The sequence below is a fragment of the Falco cherrug genome, chromosome 7, assembly GCF_023634085.1.
Source record: "Falco cherrug isolate bFalChe1 chromosome 7, bFalChe1.pri, whole genome shotgun sequence".
Classification (NCBI taxonomy): domain Eukaryota; kingdom Metazoa; phylum Chordata; class Aves; order Falconiformes; family Falconidae; genus Falco; species Falco cherrug.
Genome location: NC_073703.1, coordinates 24,043,161 through 24,062,247, shown reverse-complemented (window position 1 = coordinate 24,062,247; position 19,087 = coordinate 24,043,161). Strand labels below are relative to the sequence as shown.

At 44.3% G+C, this 19,087-nt stretch overlaps 1 long non-coding RNA gene across 1 annotated transcript; it reads right to left on the bottom strand.

Moving 5' to 3' along the window:
- Nucleotides 1-1,785: 1,785 nt before the first annotated feature.
- On the bottom strand, nt 1,786-6,902 carry LOC129736532 (uncharacterized). The gene is made up of 2 exons (XR_008733271.1): nt 3,433-6,902; nt 1,786-3,015 (listed from the first exon to the last, which is right to left on the bottom strand). It is a non-coding gene; the product is annotated as an uncharacterized LOC129736532 (long non-coding RNA).
- Between the last annotated feature and the right edge of the window lie 12,185 nt (nt 6,903-19,087).

Here is a 19,087-nt window from a genome sequence, read left to right as displayed (position 1 = left end):
GCTGACGCCTGAAGAGCCTGCAGAGAGGGACAGTGGGAACTGCCTACTGCCAGCATAGGCGAGCAGCAGCTGTTTGTCATGTCATTCATCTGCTGAGTACCTAGGGCATACCATAAAAGGGGAAATACTCCTCAAAAGAGGCAACTGAAGTAGAATAAAAGCAGAACAAGGAAGCTGAGCACAGGTCTTCAAGACAGTTATTAATCATGCCAAAGATTAGGTGAATGGGACAGGCAGAGTGCCATAAACTGGAAGGCCCAAAGCGTTCTACTTCAGTGAGTTGCCAGGCCCATTCATTTTCTGTCAGCTCCTGTCAGAGCAAAGGCAAACTCCCCAAAAACTATGCAAATGCTTCTCTTCTTTTTCCAGAGCCTATTTTTTGGAAGATCTGAGCATGAAATCTGCATAGACTGGAGCCTGCTTGATCTTGCAGCACACAGATGCACTGCATATCTGAGGTACCTGTCTCAGCAAAAACCTGCCGGTCTTCTGCTTACTGGGGAAGCTGGACCATGCTGGAGACAGGTTACAGATGGCACCAGGCCATGTTGTGCCACAACCTCGCACTATTTTCCCACCTTGGATTGTTTTCCCCATGTCTTGTTTCTCAGAGTTGCACAGCCTTATAAGTCATAGTGGACTGAAAATATTGATAAGCCGACCTACCTCACAGCAAAGCAAATACTGACATATCCGTGTTCCCCAGAGCTCCCACCGAAACGTGGAAGGCTACCAAGTTTGAGGACAGGGCTCAAAGAAACAGTAAATTTGCATGCAAGGGAAGAAGGACCAGATCTGCCTGTGCCCAGGCCTGAGTGGGCACTGGTGCTAAGCATTCCTGCACCTAACAAATCAAATGTTCACAAGTAAAATACTGATATGCATTGTGAAGAACCCTGGAAATTTATTCATAACACATTAGAGATGCCATTGGTCATAGTGCTTTGTACAAAGGAAGTAAATGGTAGGAATTAATTTAATTAGCATTAGGCTCGAATCACAGGTTTTTCCTGACTGTTTTTGTCAGCAAGGGGAGGCTGCTCCAGACAGGATGGAGAGTAGTGTCAGGATGGTACGCAACAGCCCCAAGGACCTGCATGTGGCCAGCAAAGGAGGTTGAGAGAGGTCAGCCCCAGCCCTAGTTGCCAGACAGGTCCACAGGAACAAGGTAGTCCACGGCCAAGCAAACTGAGGCCAATGTCCACAAAGTACACAGCTAGGCAGGGTCAAAGCTGTGATGCAGCCAAGACCAGGAGCCAGGGTGAAAGTCTGAGCCTGGTACTGCGTGAGGGGGAGCCTCAGCAAGACATTGCCTTTCACACAGCTCTTTCCCAACAATGTTGATATCAAATGATCAATAAAACTGAATGTATTATTAGCAGTTTGACTTTAAGACAATTAGAATGAGTTGTTAAGGGTTAATTCAGGCTACAAACACTTTGTAAGTCCTGCCAAACCTTTGTTAAGTACGGGCAAATATTTTTGTTTAGAAAAGGAACTTCACAGAGGAAGCACTTCCACAAGATAGATGAGCTGACAGGAAGCTCGTCACAGGCAGTGGGCTCAACAAAAATAGAGGAAAGGTGATTTTGTGCAGGGGAAGATCACAACTACCAACTCAAGAAACTCAGCAACCCAAAAAGAAATGGAGATTGAGCATGAGCACTAATTAACATAGGAAGCAAGAGGATTACTTAACAAATAGGAAACTGAATACTAAAAAATGAAAGAGTTGTGTATCTTGTAACCAATGAAGGCTGATGCTTTTGTTTGTTGAAATGTATAGAAATGTTTAAATACAGTTTTGACAATTGGGGAGCTAGGCATTTGTGGGTTACCACCTAGTTCCCTACTTTTCACAAACTAGAATAAAGAAATAAGGAATACCTCGACTCAACGTGTGAATTGGTGCTATGCACCAGGCAACAAATGTGCCTGTGGAACAACAGTGTGATCTCAGTTGCAGCTGCACCAGGCCAGGGATGGCCTCCAGCATGGGCAGCCAAAACTGGTGAAGCCAATGAAGTAAATGGTTTAATAGCTGCAGCCCAGATAAAGGAAGCTCTCTGGTCAGGTGTACACCCAAACCCCTGCTCATTCTTAACATGCAGGAAAGCTGCCTACAGCACCTCATGAAAAACTGAGGAAAACAAATAACAAGAAAGACCTCACACTTGAAGCAGAATCAGCACCAAAAGAGTGTGAGACAGGATGCTTTAAACTTGTACTCTGCAAAATACTAAACTATGCAAAACTTCACAACGAACTTTAAAAAGTTGCAAATGCTGGAAAAATTCCTGAATACACTCTCCTGCCTTAGGGCTGATGCTGAGTCACAGCATCTTTGTCTCAAGTGCAATGTCAGGTTCATGTGTTTCAACCGCCTTTGCTGGCTAGGAGTCATTATTATGACATCAGGAAAAAAAGCCCTGGTTTTGAGACCTCTTTGCTGCTTTGCTTTATGTTGCCACCTTCAATTAACATAGCTAGGTTTCTGAAGTCTTATTAATTTTTCATGATTTTATGGGTGAAATGAAAAACACAAATCCTAGAAGATCCCATAGTAACAAGTAATTTATCTCATAAACCTTTACAAGATATCAATGCGTATCAAAGGCAAACGTGCAGTAGCATGAACCAGAGAACATTTATCTTTTAATTTATAGTAGTGTTGCCTACTTCAGTGCTGGAGCAGCAGAGGGAAAGCAGTTGCAGCCCCTGAGACAAACCCAGGAAAGTATCGTTTCAGTTGTATTTGGCTTAATTGCATAGTCAATATATATCAGGATCCCATTTTATGCCTGGGCCTGAAAATATTTCCTCTTGTTCCAGCACTATTGAGTGGTTTGGCAATCCTTCCTTTTTATGTTGCTATGCATGCTTTTCTACCCATCCTTCACAAAATGCCAGTTTAAATCCCATCCTCCTTCATACACCTCCTGCTCCTTGTTACTCCATGATACCTCTGGCAGTTGGCAAGCATGCACCTCCTCCCAGGGAAGCCCCACCACACAGCTGCTGCGATGGAGAGACGGGACGCTGCCTGATGCAAGCAAATGTCAATTTATTGTACACAATCACGAGTTTATATATATTTTCAGAAGCTGCCCGCTTTAAACAGCTTGGTTCTTTAGCTAAGCAATACATACCAGGCAATCCTTGATTGGTGGTTAACTAAAACAAAGGACACTTTAATAAGTGTTTACAGTCATCAATTAACAGCAAGGTGTTATCTCTCCTTGGTACCATCCTTGGCACCATCCTTCCCTCACTCCCCTGTCCTCTCTCGGCAGGACTCATCCTGTTGATTGTTGTCTATTCACATTCCTTGTCCTCCCAGGGTTCGTGACCTACAAGCTCCAGCACATTCCCCTCAGCTAACTGATTGCCGCCACCCATGGTCCTGATTTCCAGGCCTGCTCCTGCACACACCTGCTGTTAAAGCCAGATCATACTTTGCCACAGAAGTTATTAAGTCTTTTTGTTGTTTTTAACACAGGAAAACTAGTTTAGGAAAGACAACATACTGAGGTCTTAAATGTTCAGGTTTAGTGCCCACCCCAGTGTATTCCCTATGATGTATTTAAAGGCAGCTAAGAGAAGTGTCAGGTTTTCTTCAGACCAACTGCCCTTTCTGTTGCTATTAGCCTGCGTAAACTTCTGTGGAAGCAATCTGCATCCCTTGAGAATCTGGCTTCCTCCACCACTTTACACACTAGCTGAGCACTGAGCAACAGCCAGCAAGCAAAGCAGTGCATAAGGACCACTTCTGCACACATGCTGTCACTGCAGCTGAGCCTCCTTCTGTTCCCCACCTGGAGGTTGCTGCAGAGTCTCTCCCTGTGCATGCATGAGGACTTGCAACAATGACAGTGGGGCTACTTAATGCATGCAAGACAGTGGGACACCCGACTCTGGTTATCTCCAGCTGACAATATTAGTTCTTGATTCTGAGTTGCAGTGAGGGGGTTGAGACATCCAGAGGGCTGGGTTTCCAGTGACCTGTTCCAGTTTTTTTATTTTTTTCCATCTTAAATAATGGTCTCTCTTTTTCCTGTTTCATATAGAGGGTAAAGAAGTTAACGTTAATGAAGACAAACAGCATGATACTTATGAATATATGAATTATGAAAAAGAATTAATTTTGCAGTCAATATTAATTGAATGAGTATCATAAATATAGATAATATACATACCTGAATAATTTAGAAATGCTTATCATTGTCATTGGTAACAATCAAGGTGTTTGTCTATGAATATTCATATAGTATCATTAGGACATAATGCTGAATAATTAACATGTTGAACTATGAATGTTAATGATGGAGTTTAATTCTTAATTTCTAAGGCCTTTGTAAATGTGTTATTAGCCTTGAAATGTCATCGTATCCATAGTGCTTAATCTGACAATACCCATTTTTATTTATGCAATTTAATGTTGGTTATAAGGTAGATATTTCCAGTGGTTTTTATTGTCATTTACTAAAAGCCTAAAGTACAGAGATGATTCAATGCTGACTTTTGAAATGTATAAATTACAAATAATATTTCTATAAGGTAAAGTTCCTGTAACATGTTCAAAAATATGTATATAATTGCATTTTCTTTGCAATTCTACCCACTTTAGGTAAGTCTAATGTGGTCTTTTCTCAGCTCTGTATCACAAAGAATAATGATGTATTAACTTTGTCCATTTTTTTACTGTTTGTAATGAGCCACTGAGTTTGTTTAGTTTGCAGAAAAGGAGGCTGAGGGGCGACCCCATTGCTCTCATTGCTCTCTGTACCTTCCTGAGGAGGGGACATGGAGAGGGAAGTGCTGAGCTCTTCTCCCTGGGATCCAGGGACAGGACGCCTGGGAATGGCTCAAAGCTGTGCCAGAGGAGGTGCAGACTGGGCATCAGGAAGCATTTCTTTACCAAGAGAGTGGTCAAACCCTGGAACAGGCTTCTCGGATAGGTGGTCGATGCCCCAATCCTGTCAATGTTGAAGAGGCATTTGGAAAATGCCCTTAGTAACAAGCTTTAACTTTTGGTCAGCCCTGAAGTGGTCAGGGAGTGGGACTAATGATGGTTGTAGGTCCCCTCCTGCTAACTTTCGTATCCTGTTCGGTTCAGTTCTGTTCTGTTCTGTTTTAACAATGTAACACTTTCTGTCAACATGGGGAGACAAGTGGGTGTTGTTTACATGGACTTCAGCAAAAGTCACCATTCTTTCATTCAAGCACCATTTCCCACAGCCTGGACAAACTGGCAAGACATGGGTTGGATGGTTAGTCTCCATGATGGGTAGGGAATTGGCTAACAGTCCACACCCAGACCATAGTAATCAATGTTTTTTACTCAGGTTGGCAGCCTATCACAAGTGGGGTCACCCAGGTTTTGATACTGGGCTCCACGCTGTTCAACATTTTCATAAATGACCCGGTTGATGGGATTGAAAGCAGTCTCACCAAGTCTGCTGACGCTAAACTGGGTGGTGAGGTGGACGCGTCAGAAAAGAGAGCCATTTCACAGAGAGACCTGGACAGGCTGGAAGAGTGAGCTAGCAAGAACAGTATGACGTTTAACAAAGGCAGGTGCAAAGTCCTGCACCTGGGATGGAATAACCCAAAAACCCAGCACAGGCTAGGATCTGTGTGCCTGGGGAACAGCGTTGCTGAAAGGGACCTGGTGGGCAGCAAGCTGAACATGAGTCAGCAGGGTGCTGCTGCAGCAAAGGCGGCAAGTCAGAGACTGCACTGTATCTGCAGGGGCATTACTGTAATCATCCTATCCTGCTCAGTGCTTGTCAGGCCGTACCTGCAGTATTGTGTCCAGTTCTGGTCTCCAAAATTTAAAAAAAAACACAAACAGACTGGAGAGAGTTCAAAGGACATGAAGATGACCAAAGGGCTGGAGAACCTGCCCTATGAGGAAAGACTGAATAAGCAGAGGAGAAGGCTTGGGGGGAACCTCATCAGAATACTCCAGTATATAAAAGGTGGCTCCAAAGAAGATAGAGGCTCTCTCTTCACAAGGAGCCCCCTGGAGAAGGCAAGGGGTGATGGATACAAGTTGCACCAGGAAAGTTTTCATCTCAATATAAGAGAAAAATCTTTTACCGTCAGAATAATCGTTCAATGGAACAACCTCTCCAGGGATGTGGTGGAGTCCCTGTCACTGGACGTTTTCAACATGCGGCTACACAGGGTGCTAGAAAATCCTATCTAAACTCCCTTTCTCATGAAAGGTTGAAGCAGATGGTCTTCTGAGGTCCCTTCTAACCTGGGCTGCTCTGTGATCCTATGAACTGAAAACTGTTCAAATCTTGAATGCCTTCCCTGTTTTGCCAGCAAAATGATAATGAAGCTTAAGGAGACCTAAAGCTGAAAGCAGGGCATAGAGATCCCAAGGGCCATGGTTTCTTCACACTGTGATTCTTTTCCATAATGTAGTATTTTCATAACCCTCTTAACTCCTCTTGCTAGTAGAAGTTAAACTATTAAAGACAACTGGACCTCCTTAGCACTGATAAATGTGCTAATGAATGTATTTCAACCATATAGTAATTCGGGGCTTGCCTCTTTAATGGACTGAATTATTATTTCCATTAACTGTCTAGAGAAAAGGAAACAGTAGTGATACCATTTCCTTTGAAGTAAGAGTTTTAGACAGCATAACTTTTGGAATATCTAGAGTGTTCTGGAAGTTTGACTTCTACCTATGATAAACATATATAAAAAAGCATGAGTCACAGCAATCTGCTCTTTGGTTTTATGTATTTGAGAGCAGGAAAAATGGATTCATATGAGTAGGTTAAGCCAAAACAGAAGTAAGTCAGGGCAGGCAGCCAGAAGTTGATGAATTTGTCATCTGGCACAACAGTCCAAAGCTGAAGTACTCCTGCATTTGGGGGGGGGGGGGGGGGGGGGGGGGGGGCCGAATCATATATCTTCCTGAAGTTCAACAATTTCAAGCTGAGAAGCTGTTTCTCCAGTGAGAAGTGAGAGCATCACATTATTTGCTTCAATGATGAAAGGTTACCCAGAAATCTAATTAGAGATATTTTCAGCAAAGATCTTGAAATAATTCAAGAGAAGAGATGTTGGCTTGTCCCCCTGCTGTGCCTTTCAACTTCCTTATTTGACTTTGAAGGACTTGTAGAAGTTCTTTCTGCAGTCATCCTTGAAACAACCAGTGTTCATTTTCAAACACAAATACAGTTTTCACATGTCGAGCAACAGCTTTAACACTATTTGCAGCTCCATATTAAATTCACCCAAACGAAAGAAGACATAACCCAGAAATATACTGTCTAAAATACATGATGGTTGTTTGTTACTTCAGAGTATTTTGTGTTTGTCTTTAATGAATAGTTTTATGCATTTAACAGTTGTTTTTTTTTTTTAATAAGTAATTTACTTCATGAGAGTTGTTATACAACAAGCAGTGAAACACCACAGGAGCTCTTTGATAAGGTTTTCAGATTGTCTGTACATGCATATAGATATACCTGACAATTTCCTGAGCAATTTTTATAATGCAGTCTATACTCAGCTGTTTCCATACAACTCACAATCTAACAGTGCAGTCAAATATCCAAAATTCATGAAACATGGCAGCTCTACAAAATTCCACATCTTCTTTCCTGCATTTTCACAAAAACTCAGACACAGTGCAACCCCCAGCCATGAGCATCCCTGAGGCATGCTCTGGTGGTCCTTCTGGAGTTCTGAGGATTTCCTCAGGTGCCCATGTGTTGGAAGAAGGGTTCGCCGGAGTCAAGAAGACACTCAATATGAGATATGCATCTTGAATAACACTACTTATATAGAACCGATACACATGCATATTCGTAAAGCAGAAATATAATTGGTTAGTAGTCCCTAAACGCGTGCAGTTCTCACACCCCTAATTATCATGACTGGTATTCTAATACCAGGCCTGGCTTGTGCAGATCTTCAGAGATTCTAAAGCCATGCTTCTGCAGCCATTCTTCTGCAATTCCCCCGTTTTTCTTTTGCACAAGCCAGGCCTGATTGGTTATGTTAAAAACTACTCTCTTTAAACAAGAAAAAACACAGCTAAAAACTAAAAGCATTACAATAATGATTATAACAAAGCGTATTCCTTCCATCAATAACGTCTTTAACCAACCTGTTATGCCCAATCCTCTCAACCATTCATCAAAGGGATTATCATCAACAATATGCTTCATGTTTCCCTGCAGTTGTGACAACTTCTTGTGGATAGATATGGAATGATCGGAAAGGTTTACACAACACATCCCTTCAAAATCCTCACAACTGTGTCCATGTGCTAATAACAAAAAATCTACTGCAGCTCTATTTTGTAATGTAGCATGCCTAACACTATCTACGTCAAGCGATAACGAACTTAAAATCTGCAATGTAAGATTAAATTGCTTCTCTCCCCAACACGCTAACCTTCGTATATTCTTAGCGTTTAATGCAGTCATTGCTCCCGGCATAAATATGGAGGCTAAGACATTTGTTGTTACAGACTGCAGATCAACTCGGTCATTACATGTCTCATCAAAGGTGCGCAGTGCCCTCCGTGATCTATGAAATTGTGGAGTAATTTTCAATAAGTCTTTCATACGTGGAGCAAACAAAGTTAAATGCCCTAAATAACACTGTCCACCAACAGGATACAAAGGAATCCCTGGCCACACTCTGTCCCCACATATCAAAAAGACTCCCGGTGGCAACTGATAGCCCCCTGATACATTTACATGTAAGCCTCCAGCTCTCAGTTCACCCCAACTAGGTGAACCGGTTTGTCGCGACGGAGGGAAGACACAGTCACTCAATATGAGTGATCAGCAGACTTCGTTTATTGTCCCTTACAGTCACCTTTTATGCCTTGTTATAATTAGCTCATACATATTACAAAAGTTAAGCTCATTATTGGTTAGTTGCCTAAATACCAAGCCCGCCCCTAGTTTCTCTTCTGTAGTTATCTGTTCCCACCTGCAACATTCTTTTCCCACCGCAATCTTCCTGTTATATTTTTGCTTTACTTCAGATAAGCTGAGAGCGATGTGCATTTTTGTCCAGCCAGCTGGACTATGTCTATGTGACCCTTTTCAGCTAGCCAGTTATCCACACCGGTTAAATTTTGAAACTTTGTATCAAACTCCCATTCACCTTGTCCTGCTAGCCACAATTGCCACAGTTCACCAAACCAAATTATTCCAGTGCCATTTACAGGTTGAAGTGGTGGTACCGTGTCCTTGCATTCTGGCATTCCCATTGCAGTCACACTAACGTACTTAACGGGCGTAATGCTACCTAATAGGTCTAACTCCTGCAATGGCAAATGATATGGTCGATTCAAATTTTCAATAACCGTTTTCTGCCACGCTGCATTACGCATAGAAGGCCAAACAAATTGCCCATTCGGACTCAGGCATGTTCCCTTTTCATTGGAAGTCAGATTCACTGTTTTGACATTCCAAAAACCATCAAAGTCCGCTTCATTCTCCTGCAGGGGAATACCAATTAAGCAAGTTCTAAAGGGGTTGTCTGCTTGCTGCAAACCTAAACAAAAGTCTGTTACCCCTGTGATATTCGCCCATGTCACCCATATGTTTGTTCTAGGCAAGATGTCAAAAATACTTTGGCCAACGGGTAACATATTCATCCAGACCATAAACCAAATCCACCATTTGAGCATGCTTAATCCTACAGAAACGTTACTTTCTGTGAGCTCTCCTTGCCCACTCATTCTGAGCCTTCCCCCACCTTTTGGCAGGGGCAGCATATTGTCAGGGTATATAAATACCTTCACCACACTCCCTACTTATAATTTTAGTCTAACGTAGCAGCCTGAGGCCGTCCAAATATCTGCAAACCCGCCGCTGCCACTGTGCTCGATTCGTGCTTTCAGTAGCTTCAAACAGGGCAAACAGATCTTGAGCAAACCGGTGGTCTCCTCTAATGCCTTCTTGCAATTCCCAAAAAAGATTCCTCTCTCTAATTTCCCATTTACACTGTAAACACCCTAAATCTGTTCGCAAGGTATATACAGAGACCCACCATACAAGTTTACAGAAGCCACAAGGTAACAGAACCCAGCCACATTCCCTTTGTCCACAGTCACAGGCATGTAAGGAATAGTACAGAGAGTTCTGTTCTCTAGTTCTGCCCGTAGCTGGTCACATGTATTCCTCGGGGAGGCCCAGATTGTCCTCTTCTGTAACAGCAGCGATGCCTCCAACACCGGAGGCTGTGTGGCTAGATGCCGCCGATGTAGCTCCCGCTGGCAAGCTTCCGGTACCAGTTTTATGATTACTGATATCAGCACGTGTCCATTTACTGGGTACCCATACTGGACCTGTAGGGGTGGAAACACACATATAACCTCGACCACTAAACAAAACAGGGACAGGACCTTCCCATTCCCCTGACCGCGGATTTCTATAATAAACAGATAATTCAGTTCTTGGGGCTGCAGTATTTACACAAGTAGCATGAATTATAGCTGGGGGTTCTGAATCATCCCCAAACACACACAAGTGATTGAGAACAAACAAGGTTCTGTGTAGACGCTCCTTTGGATCTGTAATGTCCTAAAATTTCTGCAGATAGTCCTTCAATGTCCTGTTTGTTCTTTCAACGATGGCTTGTCCCATGGGGAGAATGAGATATTCCAGTTTTATGCTGTACTCCCCATGTAATAAGAAAATTCTGCAGAACTTGACTGACATAGGCAGGACCATTGTCCGTCTTAATCTGTTCTGGAACTCCCATGACGGCAAAACAGGCTGTTAGATGTTTACACACATGCAAGGCTCTTTCCCCAGGTTGCACGGTTGCCCAAATAAATTTTGAATAGGTGTCTACTGTGACGTGTACATATTTCAACCTGCCAAATTCAGGAACATGAGTGACATCCATCTGCCAGACAGACCTCTAATGCCCTCAGGCCTCGGGGATTGACCCCCATCCCTAGGCCAGGGCCATGGTGGCTGCACTGCGGGCAACTCCTAACAATACCCTGTGCCTCAGCATATGTCAGCCGAAATTGTCTTATTAATCCCTTAGCATTTTGATGGAACTGAGTGTGGGAGATCTGTGAGGCTTCACATTGATTGACGGGTGCAGTTCGTGTCAGGCTAACCAATTGATCTGCTCTGTGATTACCTTCTCCTAAGCCTTCCTGCCATTTGTGGCTTCTGATATGAATGATACAGTATGGCGCAGATCTCTGCTTTGTAGCTCGTTGAAGTTGCTGGAATAATTCATTTAGTTGTGGGTTGGTTACTTCTCTCAAAAGTGAATCCTCTATCCTTTGAGCTACTCCTGCCACATATAGTGAATCGGTGACAATGTTCAACGCCACCATGCGCCAGTTTGCCATAGCCCAACAAACTGCAAGCAGCTCCAATGTCTGTAAACTATCTGTAGGGTGGGCAACAATAATATGTTGCTGCCAGAGTTCCTTTTCCTTCCAGACCACAGCAGCCCGTCGAGTAGCCTTGCCTGCATCAGTGAACGCTGTAAGACCATCCCAAAGCGGAACAGATGAATGCTTAGGTATTTCCATCCATGAATACGTTCTCAAAAAGTGGATATCTTTCCCCTTTAGCTGTTCTCGTGATATCTGTCCAGAATATCCTAAGAGTGCCAATTGTAAAGCAACAGAGTTTCGCCAGGCCCATTCTAGGTCTGCTCCCTTCATTGGCAGGTGAATACTAAATGGTTCTTCCCCTGAAATAGCTATCATCCTATCACAACCTTTGCGAATGACTTCGGCTATTGCTTCCATGTGAGTTTGAACCATTTTCTTAGGTTGAAGGGATAAGAATATCCATTCCAAGACATAGAAGAGGTCATCTCCCCCTTTTTTCTTTTGCCACTGCATGATAACAGCAAAAACAGAGACAGGGCAAGAAACCACCAGTAGTCGAAGGGGGAGGGTAGCGTCTCGTCGAGCTGCCCATCGCGCTGATACTAGGTGCCCAAGATGCTGTATACATTTCCATTGGTCATTAGTGAGGCGAATGGATTTAGCTGCATCTGTGCCTTGTAAAAGAGGCCGTAGGGGAGCTAGATCTTCATTAGTAATGCCCAGAAGGGGACGTACCCATTGTAAATCCCCCATCAGCGTCTGCGCATCAGTAAGGGTTTTAATCTCAGTGACAATGGTGGTTTTCTGTGGCATTATTATGCTGTCATTAATCTTCCATTCCAGGTATCGAAACGGAGATTGTTTTTGAATCTTTTCCGGTGCCACTTGTAATCCTGCCCGCCCAAACATTTGCATAAGGTGTTGTAGGTTTTGTTCTGTAAAGGGCTGCGGTTGAACTACTAAAATATCGTCCATATAATGATGAATGAGAGCATGTGGCCCCTGTTGACATAAGGGCTGTAATGCTGCAGTGACGAAAAGTTGACACATGGTAGGACTGTTGCGCATTCCCTGTGGAAGGACCACCCATTCATAACAGTGAGCTGGCCGATTCTTATTAATTGCTGGCAAGGTGAAGGCGAAGCGCAGTGTATCTGAGGGATGTAGAGGTATGGTAAAGAAACAGTCCTTTAGGTCTACAATTAATAAGGCCCAGTGTTTAGGTATCATAGTAGGAGTTGGTAATCCGGGCTGGAGCGCTCCCATGGCTTGCATTTGTTCATTCACCTTGCATAAGTCATGAAGTAAGCGAAACTTGCCAGACTTTTTCGGTATAACAAAGACGGGGGTATTCCAAGGGCTAGTCGATGTCTTAATATGGTGAGCATTCAGTCGTTCTTGTACCAGCTGATGCGCTATCTGCAGCTTCTCTTGTTGTAGCGGCCACTGCTCCACCCAGACAGGCTCATCTGTAAGCCAGGTGAGTTTTAGGATGGGAGGCTGCCCCGCAGGGGCCGCTGCCAGAAAACCGTACCAGGGGTAGTTAACACAACTCCCAACTGAGTCATTATTTCGCAGCTGATGAGGGCAGAGATGCCATCTGGTAAAGGCAAAATCAGTACATGTGCTGATGCTATTTTGTCATCCACTAGAATAATGATTGGCTCCATGCTAGAATGTGGCAGAGAGACACCTCTGACGCCGCTGACTCCTTCTGCAGCCAGTCTAGTAGGCCGATGTCTAGGCCATACATGACAGGTGATGATAGTAACATCAGCTCCTGTATCAAAAAGTGCAATAAAAGTACAAGTTTCGTTTCCCCTCCGTAACGTGACTCTGGTTTCTGGGCGGTTGTTCATTGACATAGTGAAGCATACAAGTTCGTTTGTAGAGCCAAAGCCATTATTGCCACGATTCCGTAAAGAGTCACAAAGTGGCGCACATACGCTATCAGTGAAATTTCTCATGGGAACTAACTGAGTAATTTTACTGCCGCGCGGTATGTGGAGAGGTGGATACAATGTGTAAGCCACAATAATAATCTGTCCTGTATATATCAATAAGCCCTGGAATTACAAAGATACCCTTTAGTCCAGCCGAAGATCGGCCTAAGAGGAGAGCTCCAAATCAGTGACACGAGGAGTGTACGGGGCCAAAGGTCATGGTCGGAATCTTTTGCGGCGTTGTGTCAAACAGAGTGACATCTACTGCTGTTGCCAAGTCGAGTCTCAAGCTTCCCCGGGTTGCTGGGAGACCGAGGTCTGCGGTGGCGGGGTCTGCGGTGGCAGAACCACTTTTGTCTGCACGTGGCCGCCATTCGTGCTGCGCTTGTAGTTTCCTAGACGCCAACAGAATTTAGTAGCATGAGAAGTAGTTCGGCAATGTTCACACCATACAGACGCTGAGCAGTTACGGCGCTGATGACCTCTCCCCCCACAGCGAAAACAAGGTCCCGTATAAAACTTTTGTGGAGTTCGCGGTTGCACAGTAGGTTTAAGTACAGCAGCCAGCGCCTGGGTATGGTTTTGCATGGCTGTGGGTACAGCAGAACTTACAGCGTTAGAGACGAAGGCAGCCTGCTGGGCAGATGCGCTGTGTACCATCTGCTCCAGCATGTCCTCCACCGTGGCCGCTCAGGGAAGGGAGGACAAAATAGTTTTGGCCCGTGGATTAGCATTTTCAAAAGCTAGCATCCGGAGCATTTGTACCTTAAGGTCCTCTGTCATATTGTAGGTTTGGTCTAAGGCTTGCACTAGCCGATTTACAAAACTATCAAAGGGCTCCGTCACTCCCTGTTTCACTGCCGTAAAGGAAGGGGCCTTACGGTCCAAGGGAACAAGCATCAGGGCGTGCCGCGCAGCCAGGGCAGAGGCACTATGCATTTCCATAGGAAACGTTAATTGTACCTTAGGGTCGGCATAAATGTGCCAACCTAGCAGCATGTTCTCCTTAACATCGCACAGGGGATGCCCCTGAGCCCTGGGCTGCAGCAAAGTCTTACGCACTTGTCGTTCCCATTCCTTTTCAAAAAGTAAATACTGCGCCGGAGTAAGAAGCAACCTAGCCAGCAAAGCACAGTCACCGGGTGTCATAATTTCCGAGTCAAACAAATAAGTCAACAAGTGTTTGACCGGTTCAGATTGTAATCCATATTGTGTAACGGCTTGTCGCAGCTGCTGCATAAATTTCCAATCAAAAGGTTGCCACACAGCGGCCGCTGAACCAGCAGGTAAAGCAGTAGGTCGCACCGGACAAGCAACAGCAGAAGCAGCTTCCCACTCTCCCTCCAATATAGCGTCCCTTACAACCCCAGACCAACGACCGTCGGGAGCGGCAGGGTGGAGGATAACACCTTCCTGGGTCAGGATCTGAACATCACGACCGGCAGTAGGCAGATGGCATTCAGTCAATTGCTGCTGTTGTTTAGGGTCCGGTTGGAGGGTTTGGTTCGGGGATGGGGGATCAGGGCAGGCGCAGGTGGGGTGGGTTCATTTTCTTTATCAGACTCCGCGTTCTCATTCAGAGGCACACTCGGACCCGCCGTAGTACCCTCGTCCTCATCTAACAGGGGGGCGGCTCTCGGTAGCTGTCAGGGCGGCGCAGAGTACCCAATGCGGCAGCACCCTCCTGAGATGGTGTCGGGTTTAACAGCTCGGTCGCAGATTTTTTAATGGGCACAATTGTGCCTTTTGTAGACGGAGCGCCGAGACTAAACAACCGGGAAGACTGCGACTCGGCTTCCTGACCGAGGAGGTCTGAGGCAGCCATAGCCATTTTTTTTCCGCAACCAGGGATCCTAAATGGTTTATGACCTCCCGGCAGGCAATCCCCAAGTCCTTGGCCGATTTACTGCCGCTAAGGATCGCATCGCAAAGGGAATCCCCGACCTCTCGCCACTCAGTCACACTAAACAGCAATTGCAGGTCTTCTAAGTGTCCGTTTTCAGCCGCCCACCTACAGAGCTCATGGAGCTTCTTAGTGCTCACGCTAGCCTCTCGCTTAGCAAGAATATCAGTTAATAGCGTGAGTGCTGCTTCTCTTTCCATCATGGAGGAAAAAACGGTCTTACTGGTGCAGGTCCGCGCACGACATCAATGCCGGATTCAGACACCTTTACTCCTTACGGATGTCTTCCTCCTTGAAGTCTTCACAGCAACTCCCAATTTTGCAAAGCCCACTGTCGCGATGCAAAGGCAGAGTTTTTCCAGCAATTACCAGCTTTCCCGTCGTTCAGGCGCCAATTGTTGGAAGAAGGGCTCGCCGGAGTCAAGAAGACGCTCAATATGAGTTATGCATCTTGCTCAACTTTATTAGTTTCTAACGCTACTTATATAGAACCAATACACATGCACATTCGTAAAGCAGAAATATAATTGGTTAGTAGTCTCTAAACGCGCACGGTTCTCACACGCCTAATTATCATGACTGAAATAAGCATTCTATCCATGTAGCTAATTGTGTTGCTGTGCTTCAGCCTTGTAGTTTGTTACTCCCTATTTTCCCATACCGGTCCCTATCTTCCTTGGCCCTGCACCTGCTTTCCCAGCAGCTGTAGCTTGTTACAGCCACGGCCTGTTGGCACAACATAATTACTTGGTCTCAGGATTCAGGAATAGCTCAAGGCCACCTTTCTTGTTAACTCCAGCACAGCAACTTCAGTACAATTCCGATTACAGGCCTATTCTAATACCAGGCCTGGATTGTGCAGATCTTCAGAGATTCTAAAGCCATGCTTCTGCAGCCATTCTTCTGCACGCATGATGCTGGCCATCCATGCAACATCTGTGGACTATTAAGAATATTGTATTATCTCGTGTCCAGAAATATACAGTGCCTTAACACTGTTGCACCACCATCCTCTGAGTTGTTCCCAGGGCTGATCCTGAGGATTTCTGCTTGGACTGCTGCATCAGGTCATAAGCCTCCTAACCCCATAGGAGTTGGCCCTTGTATTTCCTTAATAACATCATCTTCTGATATTTGATTGCAGCTCAATTTAACATTAAAAACACCAGGACAGCTGCATCACTGATTTAATCCGGATTCTGGTCATTTAACATGGATCTACAGCCTCTGCCACACACTCTTCTCACAAAGCCAGACAATCGCTGCCAAAGGTGAGGCAACACCTGTGCTGTCACTGGAGTCAAAGTGGGAAGAAAAATTCACTTGGAGGGAAGGTTCCAGGTTTGGAAAGTGTTGTGGCAGAATGGCCACTGCCTCTCTGTCTGGGTTTCCCTGACATTCAAGGGTATACAGGGAGAGGGCAGAAGTTCCTTTGGGTGGTGCTGGCAAATAATGAAATGTAAGTAATCATGTAATCACAAAAAGCTGCGTCCCTCCCCTTCCCTGCCCCCCCACCCCCCCCCCAGCAGTGGTTGATACACACTAGGTCAACATTTTCCCAAACTCAGACATGATATGCCCTTAATAATTGTTTCTGTGAGGAAGTACATAAAAAGAAGGAACTGTATGTCCTTTAAATATTTTTACTCGTATTTTATTCTATTATACAAAGCCACATTTGTTTAAGGGTTAGATATATTTGTGTGCTCTTCATTGAAGCGTACATTAAAGTTTTTTATCAGTCTTGCTATGCACACATAGTGTGTGTAAAATGTTACTGTTACCATGTAACACAGTCTGCTTTAGCTTTACAACTGTATTTCTGATACAGTCTGGTTTAGCTTTGCCACTATACTGTTTGTGTCAGTGTAATTGCTACGGAGAGATTGCTAACCCACCCTGGTTGTGTAAAAGCTGTTTGAAAGCTACAATCACTGATGAGACCATTGTACAGGTAAGTAATGAAACAAACTTGGACTCTCCTTGGGCTCCCCATGTGAGAGAACTAAATGAAGGTTCAGTGATGGGTCAGTTGTAACTATATGGTTTGAGACACCTTAGAAGACTCCACTGTACCTGTAAGAAGCAGGCATGATGCTTTATTAACATAGTACCACCTGCTGAATGAATATGTATGATCATTCCGAGAACTGTAATACATAAACATGTGTGGACTATATACTTTTGCTTGAACGAAACATACGGCATGCACGTTAGGTGGAGCAATTCCCCTGTGCATCCAGTGCTGTTACAAGGAATGCCTGCTTCCTCATGCTACATCGTTTGAGTTTTATTCTTCCTGATTTCAGTGACGATACCACTGAATGCAAACATGGAATTTCACTGTGTGTAAAGACAAACTGAAAACCCCTTGATCAGAAGTAAGAGTCTACTGACCAGTGCAGTGGGATTCAGTCCACCCAGTGGCTGCTCCCTAAAGACAGAAAAAGAAGGAAAATAATGAAAGTACTGTAAAAGGGCACACCTCCATTCATCACTGTCTCACATTCCCATCAGGTTGTAGCACACAAGACAGTCTCCAGGAGTTCCCATCACAATTTCTGTGTTCAGCAATTAGGACCAATGAGAAGTAGAATCATTTCCAGCAGCCTTTCAGATTGTTAAAACTGAATGAAGGATGGTGAACAAGTAAATACACAGGATACAATTTAAACAGTCACATTCCATCTGTCAAGTACACAGTGAAAAATAATTCTATGGCTATATAGAACAATCTAAATATGTTTGGAGGCAAATCAAAATACCTGGGACTCAGAAAAAGACAGCTGCTGCTTTATCAAAGAGAGTAAGAATATTAAGATTATATATTTTTTTGAAGAAAAGCCATTTAATTGAAACAGAAATCTTCTGCAACCTAAGGAGTGGGAATGCAGGTATAAAGGGAAAGCAGGCAGTGATCTTCACTTGCTAAGACAACAGTAGGCACTGCTAACACTCCAAAATCAGATCTGCAGCAGCCTATCTCTAGTAAAACTGAAAAATTAAAGGGTCAGGATGGAGAGAAACTGTCCGTTGGTCCAGTTCTGGCCTGCTGCATCTTAGATGGAATTTCCCATAAGAGATCTTGCAACTTCCAGAATGGAGATGACACAAAACATTGCAGGTATGTAGAGCCAAGTTGTGTACAAATTGCACAGCAAGAAACTGCCTGCCAACAACCCATTTCTCCCAGCCCAGGAAGCCAGAAGTTGAAAGGAGGCATTTGCACTAGGCAAGACATCATGATCATTATCTGTACAGGCATGTCAGCCCAACACTTGCAGAGACCACGTGTGGCTTGCAACAGGTGTACAGGCCATCCATACTGCAGGAGTGCAGCAAAACTGGTCAGGTGACCATGAGGGGCTGCAGCACACAGCTTTCTGATCATACAGGAAGGTACTGATCTGCCCAGATTAAAGGCTAGATTACAGAATATCCTGTACGCAGACTTAACTCAAGTACACCAGAACTGGGGTGAGCAGCTGTTGCCATTAGTCATTTGTTCCAATGCCTAGCTCCTCCCAGCTTCACCTGATGCTCTTGGGTTTCTATCAGGAAAGGTTCCAAGTATTTGATCCTTAACAAATCTCTTTATGCACTCATGGTGCTACAGCACTCGAATATCCACTAAAATTTTCTCCTTTCCACACAGGATTATCCTTGCATTCTGGCATCCAGAGCCCTTTGCAAAGTTTTTTTAAAGCTTTATGCTGTGGTGGAGGATTCCCAGATTAAGGCTTAAGAATCTCAATAATTAGAATAATCAGTTTTCTGATTGATTTACTTCTTCAGCAACACTGAAGCGTATGATAGATAAGCTGTGGAGGTTCAACACTTGTATTAGAGCATAATGAAAAACGCTTTGTAGGTTTTCCAGTCATT